The sequence below is a fragment of the Rhincodon typus genome, chromosome 5, assembly GCF_021869965.1.
Source record: "Rhincodon typus isolate 14 chromosome 5, sRhiTyp1.1, whole genome shotgun sequence".
Taxonomy (NCBI): Eukaryota; Metazoa; Chordata; class Chondrichthyes; order Orectolobiformes; family Rhincodontidae; genus Rhincodon; species Rhincodon typus.
In genome coordinates, this window is record NC_063336.1 from 65,067,740 (window position 1) to 65,087,094 (window position 19,355).

The 19,355-nt window shown below is 43.2% G+C and overlaps 1 protein-coding gene across 8 annotated transcripts in view; it reads left to right on the top strand.

Annotated features, from left to right (window-relative positions):
* The window catches only part of LOC109915467 (CD2-associated protein), a 217,532-nt gene that overhangs the window by 24,684 nt on the left and 173,493 nt on the right, over nucleotides 1–19,355 (top strand). The window lies entirely within an intron of this gene.

Here is a 19,355-nt window from a genome sequence, read left to right on the forward strand (position 1 = left end):
TCCACTTGGCACTTCTGGCTGAAGATTGTTGCAAATGCTTCAGCCTTATCTTTTGCACTGATGTGCTGGACTCTTCCACCATTGAGGGTGGGGATATTTGTGGAGCCTCCTCCTCCAGTGAATTGTTGAATTGTCCACCACCATTCACGACTGGATGTGGCAGGACTGCAGAGCTTAGATCTGATATGTGAAATTGCTTAGCTCTGTCTATCACTTGCTGCTTATGCTGCTTGGCGTGAAAGTAGTCCTGTTTATTGGCTTCACCAGGTTGAGTCCTCCTGTTCAGGTATGCCTGGTGCTGCTCCTGGCATGCCCTCCTGCACTCTCCACTGAACTAGGGTTGATCCCCTGGCTTGATGGTAATGGTTAAGTGGGGGATATGCCAGGCCATGATGTTATAAATTGTGCTGGAGTACAATTCTGCTGCTATTGATGGCCCGCAGCACCTCATGGATGCCCAGTCTTGAGTTGCGAGATCTGTGCGAAGTCTGTCCCATTTAGCACGGTGATAGTGCCACACGACACGATGGAGGTTGTTCTCAATGTGAAGGCGGGACTTTGTCTCCACAAGGACTGTGCAATGGTCACTCTTACCGATTACTGTCCTGGACAGATACATCTGCACCTGGCAGATTATTAAGGATGAGATCAGGTATGTTTCTCCCTCTTGTTGGTTCCCTCGCCACCTGCCGCAGACTCAGTCTAGCAGCTATGTCCTTTAGGACCCGACCAGCCCGATCAGTAGTACTGCTGCTGAGCCACTCTTGGTGGTGGACGTTGAAATCCCCCACCCAGAGTACATTTTGTGCCCTTGCCATCCTCAGTGCTTCCTCTTAAGTGTTGTTCAACATTGTGGAATACTGATTCATCAGCTGAGGGAGGACGGTATGTGGTAATCAGCAGGAGGTTTCCTTGCCCAGGTTTAACCTGAAGCCATGAGACTCCATGACGTCCAGAGTCAATGTTGAGGACTCCGAGAGTAACAACCTCCTGACTGTATACCACTGTGCTGCCCCCTCTGCTGGGTCTGTCCTGCTGGTGGGACAGGACATATCCAGGGATGGTGATGGTGGTGTCTGAGACATTGTCTGTAAGATATGATTCTGTGAGTGTGAATATGTCAGGCTTAACTAGTCTGTGACACAGCTGTCCCAGTTTTGGCACTAGCCCCCAGATGTTAGCAAGGAGAACTTGGCAGGGTCAACAGGGCTGTTTCTGTCATTGCCTTTTCTGGTGCCTACATCGATGCCAGGTTATTCATCCGGTTTCATTTCTTTGAGACTTTTGTAGCGATTGGTACAACTGGGGGCAGTTAAGAGTCAACCACATCGCTGTTGGATCTGGAGTCACATGTAGGCCAGACCAGGTGAGGGTGGCAGATTTCCTTCCCCAAAGGGCATTAGTGAACCAGATAGGTTTTTCTGATGATCAACAATGATTTCATGGTGATTAGTGGATTCTTAATTCCTGATTTTTTTTTTTTAAAAGTTGAGTTCCAATTCCACCATCTGTCGTGGTGGGATTCAAACCCGGGTCCCCAGAACATTAGCTGTGTTTCTGGTTTAATAGTCTAGCGATAATACCACTGGGCCGTCACCTTCCCCCTGCATGTTTTCCTCAGGATTGTGTCCAGGACCTGACCAACTTCAGCTGCTTCATGAATGACCTTCCCTCCAGCAAAAAGTCAGAATCGGGGATGTTCGCCGTTGATTTACAATATTCTGCAGCGTTGCTGAGGATCTGGAGTCATGTGAGTGTGGTTGACTCTCAGTTGCCCTCTGAACTGACCTAGCAAGCCGTTCAGTTGTAGCAATTGCTACAAAGTCTCCAATAATGCTCAAGCAGGCCATGTTCAAATGCAACAAGACCTTGACACTATCCAGGCTTGGGCTGACAAGTGACAAGCAACTTTCGCATCTCACAAATGCCAGGCAATGACTATCTCCATTGCTCTGTGGGGCAAGAGTGAGCAGAGACAATAGGTCGACGGGGCAGTCAGGTTTATGGATAGGAGATAGAAACGGGCGGTACCGGATTGGGGAACTATCAGGTTGGAGGCTGTGGACAGGAGATCTCCTGAGGTGATGAGGTTGTTGGTGGTCTGGGAGATGATGGCTTGGTGATCAGAGGTGGGGCCATCATCGAGGGGATGGTAGGAGGAGGTGTCAGAGTTGGCACGTGGCCTCAGCGATATAGAGGTGAATATGCCATACTACCAGCTGCACACCCCCCCCCACCCCCTTGGTGGGTTTAATGTTGAGGTTGAAGTTGAAACAAAGGGAGCGGATTGCTGTGTGTTCCAATGGGGAGAGGTTAGAATAAGTGAGAGGGGTGGAGAGATCCAAATGATTGATGTCGTGATGGCAGTTTGAGATGAAGAGGTTGAGGGAGGGTTAGAGGCTGGGAGGGGTTGTCCAGGAGAATGGAGTTTGTTGGAGGCAGGAGAAAGGGTCGTCAAGAGGGTGGATTGGACTTTCTCTTAAGATGGAGTTTGATACAACCCACGCCCTTCACCTTTTCCAAAACTTTCAATTCCCCGGCCCCAACACCTCATCTTCACCATGGGCGTACAGTCCCTAAACACCTGTATCGCCCACATGGATGGCTTAAAAGCCCTCCCCTTCTTCCTCTCCCGTAGACACAACCAGTCCCTCTCCACTGACACTCCCATTCGCTTGGCTGAACTGGCTCTCTCTCTCTCAACAATTTTTCCTTCGAGTCCTCCCACTTCCTATAAACCAAAGCAGTGGCCTGAGCTATGCCTGCCTCTTTGTAGGATTCATGGAACAGTCCCTCACAACACCGGTACCATTCCCCACCTCTTTCTCCTCTATATTGATGACAGCATCGGTGCTGCCTTGTGCTCCCGCAAGGAGCTCAAGCAGTTCATCAACTTCATCAACACCTTCCACACCGCCCTCAAATTCACCTGGTTTACTTCTGACACCTCCCTCTCCTTCCTGAACCTCTCCGTCTCCATCTCAGGAAACCGAATCACCTCCTACTTCCATTTTGAACCCACTGACTCCCACGGCTACCTTGACTACACCTCCTCTCACCAACCCTCCTACAAAAATGTGATCCCATACTCCCAACTCCTCCTTCCTTTGCTGCATCTGCTCCCAGAATGAGGCGTTCTACTCCAGGACATCCCAGATATCCTCCTACTTTAGAGACCATCATTTTCCCTTCTCTGTAATTAAGGATGCCCTCAACTGCATCTTCCTGCACTTCTACCCTCAAACACCCTATTCCCAACAACAATAAGGATAAAGTCCTCTTAGTCCTTATATACCACCCATTAACGTCCGACTCCAACACGTAATCCTCTGACATTTCCGCCACCTACGATCAGACCCCGCCACCAAAAAGATATTTCCCTCCCCACCCCTGTCTGTTTTCAGCAGGGACCATTCATTCCATGACTCCCTCATTGATTCTACTCTTGCCTCCAATTTCTCCACCACATCTCGTACCTTTCCCTGCAACTTAGAGGTACAACACCTGCCCCTATAACCCACCCCCACCCATGGTCCCTAAACAATCCTTCCAAATCCGGCAGACATTCCCCTGCACTTCATCCATTCTGATCTATTGCATCCATTGCTCCTGATGTGGTCCCCTATGTATCGGGGAGACCAAACGCAGACTCTGGGACTGGTTCACGGAGCATCTGCGCTCTGCACACACCAACCAACCTGACCTTCTGGTTGTCATCTATTTTAATTCTCCTTCCCTCTCCCCTGGCCGTGTGTCCACCCTTGGCCTCCTCCACTGTCACAGTGAGGCCAAATGTAAGCTGGAGGAACAAAACCTGATGTTTTGCCTTTGGACCTTACAGCCCAATGGCCTCAACTTGACTTCACCAGCTTCAAAATCCCCTCTAACCCCAGCCTTATCCTGTGTCCAGCTGTCTCCCTCCTCCTCAATCCCCTGACCTGACCTAACCTGTCATCTTTCTTCTCATCTGTCCACTCCACCCCTTACATGGACCAATCACAATAACCCCCTACCTGCATCCACCTATCACCATCTCCTACCCTTTCTCCTTCTCCTCCTCCCCCTCCCCAGATCCCACTCCCCTCCCTATATTTATTCCTGGACTCCCCTTCCCCTCCCCAGGCCTGACGAAGGGTTTTAGCCCGGAGCGTTGACTTTCCTGCTCCTCTGATGCTATCTAATCCGCTGTGCTTTTCTCGCCTCATACCTGTGGATGCATGCTCAAAGAGGTTTGCCACGTTTTTCACCAGACAAAACTGGTCCCAGATCCCAGAAGGAATACAACAATATATTTACAGGGTTAAGATGTTTTGTTGGTGAATATTGTCCCCAAGTTGGTGAGTGTAAGGCCAAGTCATTATTGGATGAGGCAAATCCCAATTGAAAGATAGGATAGAAAAGCTGGGAAAGAAGAGAGTAGTCACAAAGTTGACAAGTCTAACACAATGAATCAGCAGTACGGTAGCAGTGAAATAACCAGGAAAGCTGAGTGCATGCGTTGAATCAAAGACCTAACTGAAGTTCTGAAAAGACCTCAGTCTCATCCCAACTTTCGAAGAAATTTTGCCACAGTTGCAAAAATAATGGTCTTCTCGAACTTACTGGCAAGTGAAGGTGGATGAAAGCATAAACTTTCCAACAATGTTCTGGATGTGGTTCAGGTGATACAAGTTATTTCATGGCTCTAGAACAGTATCAATGCAGACAATATTAGATATTCTTGTAGAGTGAAAGCTACAGTGGATGATCTGTTTGATTTATGGATGTGGCAACACAGTGGAAGGCTCTCTAAGTTACGCAGCTGCTGTGAGGTTTCAGAAGCGGTTGCCATGCACAGGCCTTTGAGGTCCGTGCAGTGGAAAAAGAAAATTAGAGGGCATGTAGGTGGTCACTCATGAACAGCTTCTTGAGAGGCTACTGCTGTGAAAAACATGATTTGGAGGTGCAGGTTGTGGACTAGTGTTGGCAAGGTCAGAAGTTACACGACACCAGGTTACAGTCCTACATGTTTATTTGAAATTACAAGCTTTCAGAGCACTGCTCCTTCAGGTGAAGTGCACATTCAAGCTTATTATTCACAAGTTGAAAGAACAGGATCACACATTTTATTTTACACTCAACAAGAGTTAGTTGAAATGTCTTATCACAGGGTCTAGAGGGGCAGTTTTTTTTCCACACCGAGGGTGGTGAGTGTCTGGTATAGGCTGCCAGAGGTAGTGGTGGAGGCGAGTACAATTTTTTTTGTCATTTAAGAAATATTTGGATAGGTGTGGAGGGATATGGACCAAACACAGGCAAATGGGACTGGACTAATTGTGAAAAATGGGTGACATGGACAAGTTGGGCCGATAAGCCTGTTTCCATGTTGTGAACCTCTATGATATCTATGAAATAATTCCTGACCACAAGCAAAATCTAATGCGACTACTAGACAGATGAACAAGCAACTGAACCATGGAAAAAGCAACTAATGATGCCTAAAGTGAAGTACATTGGCTGTGAGCAAAAGATCTTTGCCTAGAATCCCCGAATGGGAAACCGTCTGTTCAGTAATGTGACCAGTTGATGTCTAAGTTCTCCAGTGATTTGTTGGATTTGTTGATGACAAGAAATTTGGAAAAGAATTGCATTACATATTATGAACTATTACATCCACTAGGCTGTGATGTGCAGTGTTATTTGGGCATGGAACAAAAATGTGTTCACTAAAATCAAACATCTCATGATGGTAGTGCCAGTGCTGAAATATTGTGACATAACTGATGATTTGACTCTGCAGGGAGAGTATACCAGAAGCAGCCCTAATGCTTTAAGGGGAAGCATTACCATTCAGATGAATAATAGAAAGAGGACAGTGCTACATTGCAGATTGCGAAAGAGTGCCTGATGATAATCTTGGTTTAGGAATGTGTTTAGAAAGCCCCGTTTAGAGGCCAAGTGACAGTTGAGTTTGACCACAAGCCATTTCAAAGCATTTTCCTCAAATTGCTGTCATCCGCTCCAAAGTATTTTTAAGCAATGTTATTCCAATTACAGAGTGATCATTTTAATGTTTCATACAGACAAGGGTTGCAGATGTACATCACGGAAGCATTGTTGAGAGCACCATTCCCTATGAAATTAGAGGATGCTATGATTTGAGTATGAGTTCTTCGATCCAGTGCAAGCAGCAGCTCAACATACTCTGAAAGTCACACTCAACCATTGAAAGTAACAGACAAGTGCCTTGTTCAAATCGAATGAATTACCTAATAAGATGCAACACTCAATGTTGCAATAGTGATGAAAGGATATTGAGAGAACATCAGGACATCTGTTAAGTGCATAGGGTAAATGTGGATGAATTGACAGCCCAAGATGGGATATTGTACAAAGGAAATGGAGAGATGCCACATTACATTTGTGGAAGACACCAAGGAATTGAATCCAGCCTGAGGTGTGCTCTGCAGATGAAACATGAGCAAAATTGAAGATCAATCTTATCATAAAGCAATTAAGCAATCTCAGGAAAGGTGTATAGAAGGCAATCCTCAACTGGAGAAACTAACTTTTGAAGGCATGGAGAGTAGATTAATCTAATAATTCATGCCATATCACACCCAACCTGCTCTAATTGTCTAATATTAAAACTGCTACTAAAGCCAGAAGTAGTAACAGGCATGAGTGACAAAATGAAGGTAACATAGCAGAAAGTCAAACTTCATTTAGGTAAGACTGCCAAATCCTTGACAGAATTGAGCAACAGTAAGCCACTCGGGATACAAGCCATCAATTCTATCAATGAAGGTGAACCGAGTATTAATTTGGGATCAGCGTTGAGCCATTCTCTATCATAGGCAGTGGAAGTAAATGACCAGATACACTTTGTCAACTGTAGGTAAATAAACACAGCTGGAGAAGCAGTTCCTTTAAGTGTAGGCACTGATCAGGAAGATGTGAGCTCATTACCTGTACAGTGCATAGAGTAATCATCAGACTTTGAGCTGTTAAGCTTCATTTGTTGTAAATCATGCTCCACTGTTGCCAGATATATTATAAGAATTTAAGATTTTAAAAAGTATTCATAACTATCTCAATTAACTGATTTTGTTTTTGGATCCAGGTTGACAGAAGACATGGACCAAGTTCATGTTCTTGTCAAGAATTTCCATTTGTGATTAGTAAATGGACTCTAACTACAAGTAATAATGGTTCTGAGCTATCAACATAAGCTCTACTAGTTAACTCTAGCCTCCTAATAAACACCCCCTTTTACTTGCGCGCACACATCCATGCACGTGTCATGGATAGAGACAGAATTGGGAATATAATCTCTTGCTCTCTGTTCACAGGATCTGCTGAACTAATTCTTGGGCTGACCAGAATGCTGCCTCTCGCTCTTCCTTCTCCGAATGTTTTCACTGTTTTGTAAGAGCCACAGGGTGGTTGATTCATACTTATTCAAGGTCTTTGACTTATTAATAAGTTTCTTCCAGCAACTGCTGAAGTAAAAATAAATTAATTTGCTTGAGGCTTAAAGTGACTTGTTGTAGAGAAGAGCTCCTGAGTTGATGGCTTCTGTCTAACCTGTTGACAGTCACAAGCTGTTCAGCTACCAGCAAACCCAATCATGTAGCTGTTGTCCTTTGTTATTGGTCTGTGGACTAGTGACCAGTTACCACGCATCTACCTTTTGCCAGCTGAATCTTCATTTATGTACAGCCCTAGACCACCAGCTCATCTGCAGATTACATTTCAACTACTGTTTGAACAAACATTTTGAAAATTTGTGCTTACAGTGAGTGCCAGGTTACTTCTTTAAAAATGGCAATGAGACTTCAACAATCATTGGTTTTTAAATAGTTGGTTTCCCATTTCAATCTGATGCAAGTTCAGGACTAGGATGAGAATTATCAGGAAGAGGGGTACGGTATGGGGTTGAGCATCGAGATAGATATTTGTTCAAAAGCGAAACAGCAGAGGACCCTCTGTCCCTCTCAATCCAGTCATTGTAAATCTTGCCCAATGATGCCTATCACTCTTACTACATTGGGAGCCCCTCAAATGTATCCCTGGCTCCCTTTATTCCGCATTTTCATGCTGCCCCTTGGCAACATCATAGAAATGCAACTTTGGCTTCCATACGTATGCTGAAGATAATTTGATTCATCTTCCTCGGTGCATCCTGCCTCTAAATTTAGTCGTCTTGTAGTCAACACCCAGCAGTGAATTAAAAAAAAATCACTTGTGCAACTTGGGCATTGCTGGCCATGCCAGCATTTATTGCACATCCATAGTTTCCCTTGGGAAGCTGATTATGATCTATGACCTCGAGCCCCTGCAGTCCATGCACTGTAGGTTCACCTATTGGTGGTGGTGATCCCATGTATTTGCTGTCATTGTCCTTCTAGATAGTAATAGATATGGGTTTGGAAGGTGCTGTCAAAGGAGCTTTGCTGAAATTTTGTAGTGCCTCTTGTAGACAGTACGCACCGCTGCTATTGAACGTTGGTGGTGGAAAGAGTAGATGTTTGTGATTATGGTGCCAATCAAGCATTTAAGTACATGAAACAAGATAAATGAGCTTGTAGCACAGATTTGAACTTGGTGAGTATGATGAGGGAATCAGAGATGTGACTGCAAGGGGATCCGGGCTGGGACCTAAATATCCAAGGATACACATGCTATTGAAAGGACAGGCAGATGGACAGAGGGGGCGGAGCTGCCGTCTTAAGAACAAAATCAAATTGAAAGCAAGAAATGATATAGGATCGAAAGGTGTACAATCTGAGAGTTGAGGAACTATAAATGTAAAAAGACTCTGATGGGATTTATGTGCAGGCTTCTGAGCAGTGATGAGGATGTGGGGCAGAAAATAAATCAGGAGATAGAAAAGGCATGTAAGAGGGCACAATTACAGTAATCATGGGGGACTTTAATATGCACGGGGACTGAGAAAATCCGGTTGGTGGTGAATCCCAAGAAAAGGAATTCGTTGAATTTCTCTGGGATGGTTTTTTTTTCCCCTTTTGGAGCAGCTTGTGGTAGAGCCCACCAGGGAACAGGCAGTTCTGGATTTGGTGATGTATCACAAGGCAAACTTGATTGGGGAGCTTAAAGTGAAGGAAACCTGAGGGACCAATGACCAGAATATGATAGAATTCACCCTGTGGTTTGACAGAAGGAAGCTGGAATCAGATGTAACTGTATTACAAGTGAGTAAAGATAACTACAAAACCATGAGGGAGGAGCTGGCCGGTGTTGATTGGAAGGGGAGCTTAGCAGAGAAGATGGTGGAGCAGCAATGGGAGGAGTTTCTGGGGGTAATTCAGGAGGCACAGTGGAAATGCATCACAAGGAAGAAGAAACATACTAAGGGGAGGATGAGGCAACCGTGGCTGATACGGGAAATCGGGGATAGCATAAAAGCGAAAGAAAAAGCGTACAATACGGTGAAGATGAATGGGAAGCCAGAATTTTTGGAAGCTTTAAAAACCAGTAGAAGACAACTAAAAAAGCAATAACGGGTGAGAAGATGAAAAACAAGGATAAGCTAGTTATAACATAAAAGAATATGGCAAGAGTTTCTTTAGATATCTAAAAGGCAAGAGAGACAAGAGTGGGCATTGAACTGCTGGAAAATGAGGCTGGAGAAGTAATAAGGGGGAACAAAGAAATGGAAGTGGAAGATACCAGCAACATGCCAGAACTGGAAGAGAGTTGTGGGGGGGAGGCAGAGGGGTGTCTAATGACCATTGTTAAGGAGAAGTTGCTGGGGAAGCTAGGGCGGCACGGTGGCTCAGTGGTTAGCAATGCTGCCTCACAGCATGAGGGACCTGGGTTTGATTCCACCCTTGGGTGACTGTCTGTTTGGAGTTTGCACATTCTTCCCGTGTCTGTGTGGGTTTCCTCCCACAGTCCAAAGATATGCAGGCTAGGTGGATTGGCCATGCTAAATTGCCTGTAATGTTCAGAGATGTGTAGGTTAGGTAGGTTATAAGGCGATGGATCTGGGTGGGATGCTCGGAGGGTCGGGGTGGACTTGTTGGGCTGAAGGGCCTGTTTCCACACTGTAGGGATTCTATGATTTCTGTGATGAAAAGTGGATAGACCACAGAGACCAAGACAGACTACACCCCAGACTTCTGAAGTAGATAGCTGCGGAGATTGTAAAAGCATGGGTGATGATCTTTCAGGAATCACTGGAGTCAGGGAGGGTCCCAAGAGAACTGGAAAATGGCTTATGTAACACCCTGTTTAGGAAGGGAGGGAGGCAGAAGATTGGAAAATATAGGCTGGCTAACCTAACCTAGCTCGTTGGTTAGATTTTAGAGCTCATTATTAAGGATTAGTTTGCAGAGTACTTGGAAGTTCATGGTAAGATAGGGCTGAGTCAGCTTGGCTTCGTTAAAAGGAGATCATGCCTGACATATCTGTTAGAATTCTTTCAGGAAGCAATGAACAAGTTGGGCGAAGGAGAGCAAGTGGACATGATTTATTTGAATTTCCAGATGGCCTTTGAAAAGGTGCCACACCAGGAGGCTGGTAAATAAAATAAGAGCCCATAAAAGCACTGACATGGATAGAGGATTGGCTGACTGGCAAAAGGCAGAGAGTAGGGGGAGAAAGGTCTTTTTCAAGATGGCAGCAGGTGAGTAGTGGAGTTCGCAGAGGTTAGCGTTGGGGTCTCAGTATTCACGTTTATATGTTACACAATCTGGGCAAAGGAACTAAGGGCATTGTTGTCAGTTTTGCAGATGACAAAGATAGTCAGAGGGACAGGTAGTTTTGAGGAAGTGGGAGGTTGCAGGAGGACTTGGACAGGCTGGGAGGGTGGGCAAAGAAGTGGCAAATAGAATACAGTGTGGGAAAGTGTGAGGTTCTACACATTGGTAGGAAGAATAGAGACATATAAAATAGTCTAAATGGGGAAAGGCTTCGAGAATCTGAAGCACAGAGGGACTTGGGGGCCCCAATTCAGGATTCTTTTAAGGTTAATGTGCAGGTTCAGTTGCCAGTTAGGAAGGCAAATGTAATGATAGCATTTATTTTGAAAGGGCCAGAATACCAGAGCAGGGATGTACTGCTGAGGGTCTGGTCAGATTTGGAATTTTGTGTACAGTTTTGGGCCCTGTATCTCAGGTAGGATGTGCTGGCTTTGGAGGGGTTCCAGAGGAGGTTTACAAGAATGATCCTGGAGATGAAGGCCTTATCATATGAGGAGCAGTTAAGGACTCTGAGCCTTTTCTCAACAGAGTTCAAAAAGAAGGGGGACTCCTATTGAAACGTATGGAATACTGAGAGGCCTGGATTGAGTGGCCATGGAGAAGATGTTTCCAGTACTGGAGAGACTTAGACTCGAAGGCACAGCTTCATAGTATAGGGACAGCCCTTTAGAACTGATGAGGAATTTCTTCAGCCGGAAGGTGGTGAATCAGGAACTCATTGTTGAAGATTGCTGTTGAGGCCATGTCATTGCATGTCTTTGGCGGGGATTAGATAGTTTGTTGCTTAGTAATGGTTATGAGAAGAATGGGTTTGAGAAACATATCAGCCGAATCAAATGGCCGAGTGGACTTGATGGGTTGAATGACCTAATTCACTCCTATATCTTATGATCTTTATGGTGGGGAGTATTTCATCACAAATCTTACCTGAGATGTTCGACAGACTTTGGCGAGTTGGCAGTTGAGTTACTCGCTCGTCAGTATCTGACCTGGTCTTGAAGTCACTGTATACTGTGAATGAATAGTAAGTTGCTCTAACTAAGGTGTGGTAAATCTGAAGCCATTCTGTTTAATTCCTGAAACAATATGCATTCCCTTGCACCAAGTTCCATTTCCTGCCTGATATGTCTTAAGACTGAACAGAATGCCCACAGCCTTAGTAATGTTTTTGATTTAGAGCAGATATGTGCTTCATCAGCAAGACCCATACTTCCAATTGAATAATATTGCTCGTGTCCAGCCTGATCCCAGACTATTTACTGCAGAAACTCTGACTTGTCCTGTTGATGTTCTATCCAGGCCAGTAGTGCCTTTAATTTTTGAGCTCATTCATACAGCATAGAACAGTACAGTACAGCACAGGAACAGACCCTTTGGCCCATCATGTCTGTGATGATCATGACGCCACTCCAAACTAATCCCATCTCCCTGCATGTGGTCTGTATCTCTTGCCTGCTTGTTCATGAGTCTGTTGAAATGTCTCTGTGTTGGGGCGGGGGGAGGGGAAGACACTTGCCTCGTATTTCTTTTTAAACCTTTGCCCCTTCTCATCTTAAACCTATGCCCTTTAGTAGTTGACATTTGCATCCAAGGAGGAAAAAGCTCTGATTATACACCCTATCCATGCCTCTCACAATTTTATATACTTCTATCAGTGGCCCCTTGGCCTCTGGCACTGTAGTGAAAACTCTCCAAGTTTGTCCAACCTGTCCTTTATAGTTAATAGATGCCAATCCTGGTGAACTTCTTTTGCATCCTGTCCAAAGTTTCCAATAGTGTGCTCAGAAATGCACATAATACTCCAAATGTGGCCTAACTGAGGTTTCCTACAGTTTTATAAAGCCTGTTACTCGTATCTTGACTCAAAATGAGTTTGGATCATTATTCTTGTGGGCATATTGGCCTTGGGGCTGGAAATGTCACTATTTTAAAACTTTTCACCATCCTGTTTTCAAATCTTCCATGGGTCTTGCTTTTCTATATTGTGACCATGTGATTTAGTAATGCATTCCAGAAATAAATTGCATGGAAAACTGGAGTGGCTTTCATTTCATAGAGCTCAGTGGGAATCATAATAAGTCAGACAAAATGTTGGCCTGACCTGTGCCTGCAGGAATAGTTGCTAGTACATTCAATCAATGAACATGTTGTTTCTCTCCCATTTTTAGAAAAAGTCAATTAGCAATTACTAAATTTTCAAAGTGAATCAAAGCCCTCAAACGTGGCAGAACCTGCCCAATAATTTTGGATGGAAATTGAATTATGTTGGTAACTCAATACTATTTATTCTTTGAAAAGTTTGTTTTTTTCCTTCACAGGTAATATGTCTAACAAATACTTGTGTTCTTCCTGAAAGATGAGATGCATGTGTGAAAATGTGTGGATAACTGTATCCACTAGATACAAGAAGGAACTTGTGTCATATCTCTAGATCACTACGTATTGGTCTGTAAGGGTTGGCTGATGGTAGTTGATGTCGACTTTGCTTACAGGAGGATCCACTCGGACTAAGTCAAGACTGGTCTTGTATGGACCTGAAATTTGTAATACCAGCTTTATTTAAAAAATTTTTGTCCTGCAACTCTTGCCTGGAACAGAATCATTGCAGAATTATAAGCATTACAAGTATTGATTTGAGAGATTTACCTCTGTAGTAATGGCAAAGAAATTCAATAATCTCTTGAAATTGAATTTAATTCAACAATTCATTGCCTGAAAACCTAACTTCTTTGGGCCTTAAAATGATTCCCACATCTGTCTTTTAGCATCTTGATTTTCTTCAGCCACTTTTCCCACCTGCATTGACTTATTGTGAGGTTATAATTGCACTGTGCTAGGTGCCTACTTTTAAATGTTTGAAAAGGAGGTCAAGAATGAACTTTCATTTTATACAGCATATTTTGTGATGTTGGCTTCTCTGAAGGTTTATAGCTAATAAAGTTGATATTGTAGTAATTTTGGGAAATGCAGAAGCCATTTCACACGTTGGAAGATCCAACATACGGTTAGGAGTTCATGACCAGATAATCTGTTTTAGTTGTGTTAGCTGAGGACTTTCTAGTTGCCAGGAAACCTGGGACAAGGCTTATGCAGCCTATTTAACTTCCTTTGATTCATTTTCTTCTACCAAAGAGGATTGGCAGAGCCTTGGCTCAAAATTTCATGTGAGGCATAGTGCTGTTCTGTTGGAGGCCCAAACCCATTCCATTATGAAAGGTCAGCACAGATGTTCTTAAGTCTCTTAAAGTCTATCCTGGAGAACGTTTTTAGCTAGGACATAGAAAGCCATATGAGGGATGGGACAGTTCTGGACTTGATATTCAGAAATGACCCTGGGAAGGCATATCAATAAAGCAGCATTTTCAGGCCAGTTAGATTTAGAATAGTTATGGGTCACTACGTTCTTGACAAGGAAAAGGATGGACTGGGAATAAACTACACAAAGGCCAATTTTACTCAGTTAAGACATGTTTTGGCCCAAGTAAAGTGGAGAGAGCGGTGGAAAACATTCAAGGAGGAAAAAGCAAGAGTAAAAGGCAATTATGTTCCCACAAAGTTAGAGGGTGGTACCAAGACTGAAGAACTCTCTATATCAAGGATCTTTAAAGATTAGGATTTAGGGAAAAAAAAAGGTTTCTGGTGGAGTCCCTCATGCAGTATAACAAATGCTGAGGAGAATTTTAAAAGAAAAATGGGAAAGTATGAGAATGCACTGGCAGGTTGAATAAAGGAAAACTATTTCATGATGTCCTGTCAATGCAAAAGGACAACAAAGGTATACACATCACGGGGGTGGAATACAAAATGTTAGAGAGAGGAGGTTCTAGCTGGTTTGTCAGTCTTCAAAGTGTATATGCACAGGTCTGGATATGGTCTTTTCCAGGCCATTAAAGGAGGCAAGGGAGGAGACAGCAGGAGCCCTGGCAGTGATTTTCAAATCCTCTATGGCCAGTAGCGAGGTTTCAGAGATTTGGAGGACTGGTAGTATATTAATGTTATTATATTATTTCTTTTAAAAAGGACAAGACCAGGAAATTACAGGCCAGTCAATCTAACGTCAGTTGTGACGTAGTTTTTAGGAAACGTTCTGGAGGGGTAGAATGTATCAGAAAGCCACGGATCAAATTCGGAAAGCTGGCATGGCTGTGTTAAAGGAAGGTTGTGTTGGACAAATTTAATTGTTTTTTTTGTTTGAGGAGATTGTTGAGAGTATTGTTTCTCACGTAATCTACATGGACTTCAGCAAGATTTTTGATAAAAGTCTGTCATGGCAGACTGGTCAAGAAATGAAAAACCGAGGGGATCCAAGGCAAAGAAGCACTTAGGACCCAAAAAATGGCAGAGAGTTAGGAAGCAGGCCGCACTGACATCCAAACAAGCTCAAAGAAATTCAAATCTACTGTACTTGCTAAGGCTGAGGCTCATGCGCTACCAGCCAGTGAAGCTCACATCCCATGAATGAATTCAAAAACCAGATATTACAATCTTTGAAAATTGGTTGATGCAGTTTTCATTGGAGAGAGGTCATGCGGTTCTTAAACAATGCTGAAAATTTCAGTGATGATGTATTCAAAGATTGCCAGTTGAACTGTGTTACCCATGTCCAATACTGTGAAACTGACAGACAGCGAGTCTTTTGATCAGTGTACTTTTTGAATGTTGAATATTCGGCCATATCTCCTCTCTCCGTGCTCTGTTGTGATTAACTTTTCAACAGTATTTTCCTTGGGGAAAACTCTGGTTTGTAGCTTTGAAGAAAGATAGTTTGCTGGCAATGTTTCATTTCAGGAAGATTGCTAAGTTAATTCTCACCTGGCCTGAGAGGTGTCTAAGCTTGTGTCGCGCAATAACACTGGCTTGATATTATGTTCCATGAAAACAGATACTCTAGCTTTACAAATTAAGCATAGCACATTGAACATGATAACAAAATAAAATCAGTTCAAAAGTTTTTGAAGACTTGATGTTTTGGTATCATTTGTCCTTTCCTTGCCTAAAATCAAAGGAAGCCCTATTTTTGTCCCAATAGAAAAATAGGAGTGGGAGTAGGCTATTTGATCCCCAGAGTGTGCTCTGCCATTCGTTATGATCATGGTAGATCATCCAACTCAGTACGCCGTTCCTGCTTTTCCCCTGTACCCTTTGATCACACTGATCCTTTTAATCCCAACTGCTATATCTAACTGCATCGTGAAATCATACAATGTTGTGGCATCCAACCGCTTTCTGTGATAGAGAATTCCACTGGCTCACCACTTGGGTGGAGAAATGTCACCCCCACAGTCCTCAATGGTATACCCAGTATCCTTGGACTGGGACCCCTTGTTCAGGACTTCTCATCGGGAACATGCTTTCTGCAATTAGCCTGTCTCGTCCTCTTAGAATTTCAGAAACAATAAAAATGCTTCCTGACCCCCCCACCCCCATGCCCCATTCTTTTGAACTTTAACAGATATAATTGTAACCAATTCAACCTCTGTCAGTTCTGCCAGCGATCAGTTTGGTAAACATTCGCTGCCCTCCCTTTTAAAGTAAGAACATCCTTCTTCAGAGAAGGAGACCAAAACTGAACACAGTGTTCCAGAAGTGCACTCACCAAGGCACTGTGTATTTGCAGCAAACCATTCTTGCTCCTGTACTCAAATCCTCTCGCTATGAAGGCCAACATATTATTTTGCTGCCTTTTACTGCTTGCTAATCTTCACCCAGGTCTTGTTGTACGTTCCGCTTTCTCAGTTTAAAGCCATCCTGATATCTGCCTTCTTGTGCTCCCAAACATGGGGAACTTCATATTTATCAACATTATACTTCATCTGCCATGCATTTGCCCATTCGCTGAACCTGCCCAGCTTGATATTTACTACAGATGATGCTTCCTGGTCCTTCTGCATAAGTGTAGCTTGTCTCGATAGCTCCTTCTATAACCTGTAAACATCTGAGCATAATCCAGGGAAGCTCATCCTTGAGGATTAGCAAAGATGGGATAGTTGCAATGCTAGTATGTGACACCCACAACCCTCCTTCCCCACTCTGGCCATCAGGTAGTCAGACTTCCTGCTTCATTTCACTATAGCTTCATGATTGTCGAATCCAGGCACTTGTGGTGTAAAAGAATTCTGGCTGTAAATATCACAAAAAGCTGACCCTTATCTCATTTATTGCCAAATATGATAATATGACCTAAATTTCCTTGTTTAGACTTTTGAGGGTATTTCTGTTCTTCAGCGCATTGTTGAACAAGAGCAACACTAAACACCCTTCCTGCAAGTCAACCCTCTGTTCCTTTCCCACTTGTCATATGAGCCCTTCTGGGCCTGCAGTGACTCATAAACATCTCTCCACACCGACCCACTCCCTAACTCTACTTACCTTTTTGGTGACTCAATTCCCTTCTGCAGCCTCACTGCTGAAGTCCTCTGAAGACTCCAACTGATGACCACTGCTTGCTGTCACCAGTGAGTCCATCAGCAGTAACCTGTGACTGGATGTGAAATTTGCGTCGAATATCACTGCCAACATGCCGTATGAATAAAGGCAAAATACTGTGGATGCTGGAAATCTTAAACGTAGTTCTGAAGAAGATTGATATCAGACTTGAAGCGTTAACTCTTGTTCTGTCTCTGTGGATGCTGCTAGTCCTATTGAGTTTCTGCAGCATTCTCTCCGAGATGAAGTATGAGTGCTGCTGATATGTTTGTTCATGTGACATACACCACAAGACAACATTACTGTAATATCACAGAATTGCGCATAATCTGGTTTCTGTGCTTACTGGTTTGACATAGATTAGGTTACATTACATAACTGAACACCCCACACTGAGTCAATTACGCTGACTGAAATTGAGGCAAGTACCTTTTTTATTTGTGAACGTCAACTGTCTTAAAGATGCACTTTCTGTTTTGTCTGGAATCCATGTAATAATAACAGGTTGTGGCATTTTGTCTGGCTGAACTGTGAGGTTTTTCATCAATCCCTTTGTTTGGTGAAACAGCTGTCAGTCATTGTGGATTGTTGCCTTTCTCTTCACCCACCCTCCTCCCTGGTCCCAAAAGAGGTGACTAGACGGATTTCCTCTTTTGTTGTGTAATCTTTTGGTTTCTTTGCTGCAGGCTGTTGGGGCTCAGTGTTTTGAGAAAGACATTAATAGTTGCACCTTGCTGCTTCTTGGAACTCAGCCTTAGCTTGTGATACTGTTTTGTTCATGTTGGTGTTTGGTGGCTAACATTTTTGAACCAGCTCCAGTGTTTACATGACTAAATAGCTTGCCGTGGCAGCTGATCCAGCTCTTTTGTTGAGAACAGGATTAAATTTTTTTCAAAGACAGGAGTTGGCTCATGGATGCCGTAGTCTAACCTAAATAAACACAAGTATGAAGGCAGCTTACAACACAAGTATTTCTCCCCGCATCTGGACCGGGAGGGCTGGCTTCAAGTCCCACCTGCTCCAGACCTCTCTGAAGAGGTTAATTTGAAAAGAACTACAGTATGTATCTGCCAACCCAAAATCCTGGTTCTTGGCAAATTAAACACCAAACCAGGGAAATGAGTTGGTGGCGGAATTGTTTCAGCCACTTCAATGATTGCACTATTGATTGCTTGATTGCATTGCAAATATGGGCTGAGTCATAGTCTTTGCTGGTATGAATGTTGCAAATTAGGTTGTTCAGAATGATAAATGTAAATGCTGTTTTCCCCCAATTTATCTACATGTGAAATTTATGATGGAATAAGCATCTCAATCCTTTACAGCTAGACTTTTAGAATAGTTTCACTAAAATTAAGTGATGAAATAGTACTGACACAATGGGTTGAATGGCCTCTGTCTGTATTGTAGGATTCTAAAATATTCTATGAAGGAGAAACAGAGGAGCATCCAATATCTAGTTGGACTTTGAGTGAATTCACTTTTTAAGCATTTGTAATTTAACCAAACTTCAGTTAAGCTTTTTTTTGATATTTTACAAAATGACACTGAGAAATTGGCTAATGGAGTGTGATAAAAAGCTGTAATAAGTAGTTTCAAACTGCTGCAAGTATTACTTTCCGTCAGCATTTTGGAATAATGTGAAGTTATCGAACTTTGAACATATAAACTGGAAACAGACGGACATAGTCTCTATCTATTTACCACTGCAACCATAAGTTTTGTTCTTGGGCTGCCCCACAGAATTAATGTAACATTTTTATCGAGCCTGACAGTTAACTGAGATGTGTTGAAATTGCCTATTCCTGTGCTGGTACAAGGAGTTCCACTGTTCTGTTTGGAATGGGCCACAAGGTCACCAGCTAAATCGTTTGTAGACACAAATGGAATCTAATTTCCAACTGAGGAAAAGCAAAAATTCAAAAAACTTAACCTTTGTAAGTACATTGTAAATCTGAACTACTTAGGAATATAGCTGAAAATGGACATTCAACGGAATGAATACCACACAATCAAAATCTGAGCGACTCAATTGATATTTCACAACGACATTACTATCTTAGTTGGAGTATTGCATTATACAGACCTGAAAAATTTCAAGTTCACTTGCAAGTTTATGCTGAGTTTGCTAACTTTCAACTGAGAACTGCTCCTGTGATATTTGATCCAAAGCTTTTTTGAGGAAAGAAGGGATTAATGTTTATGATTAATTTGGGATAATGT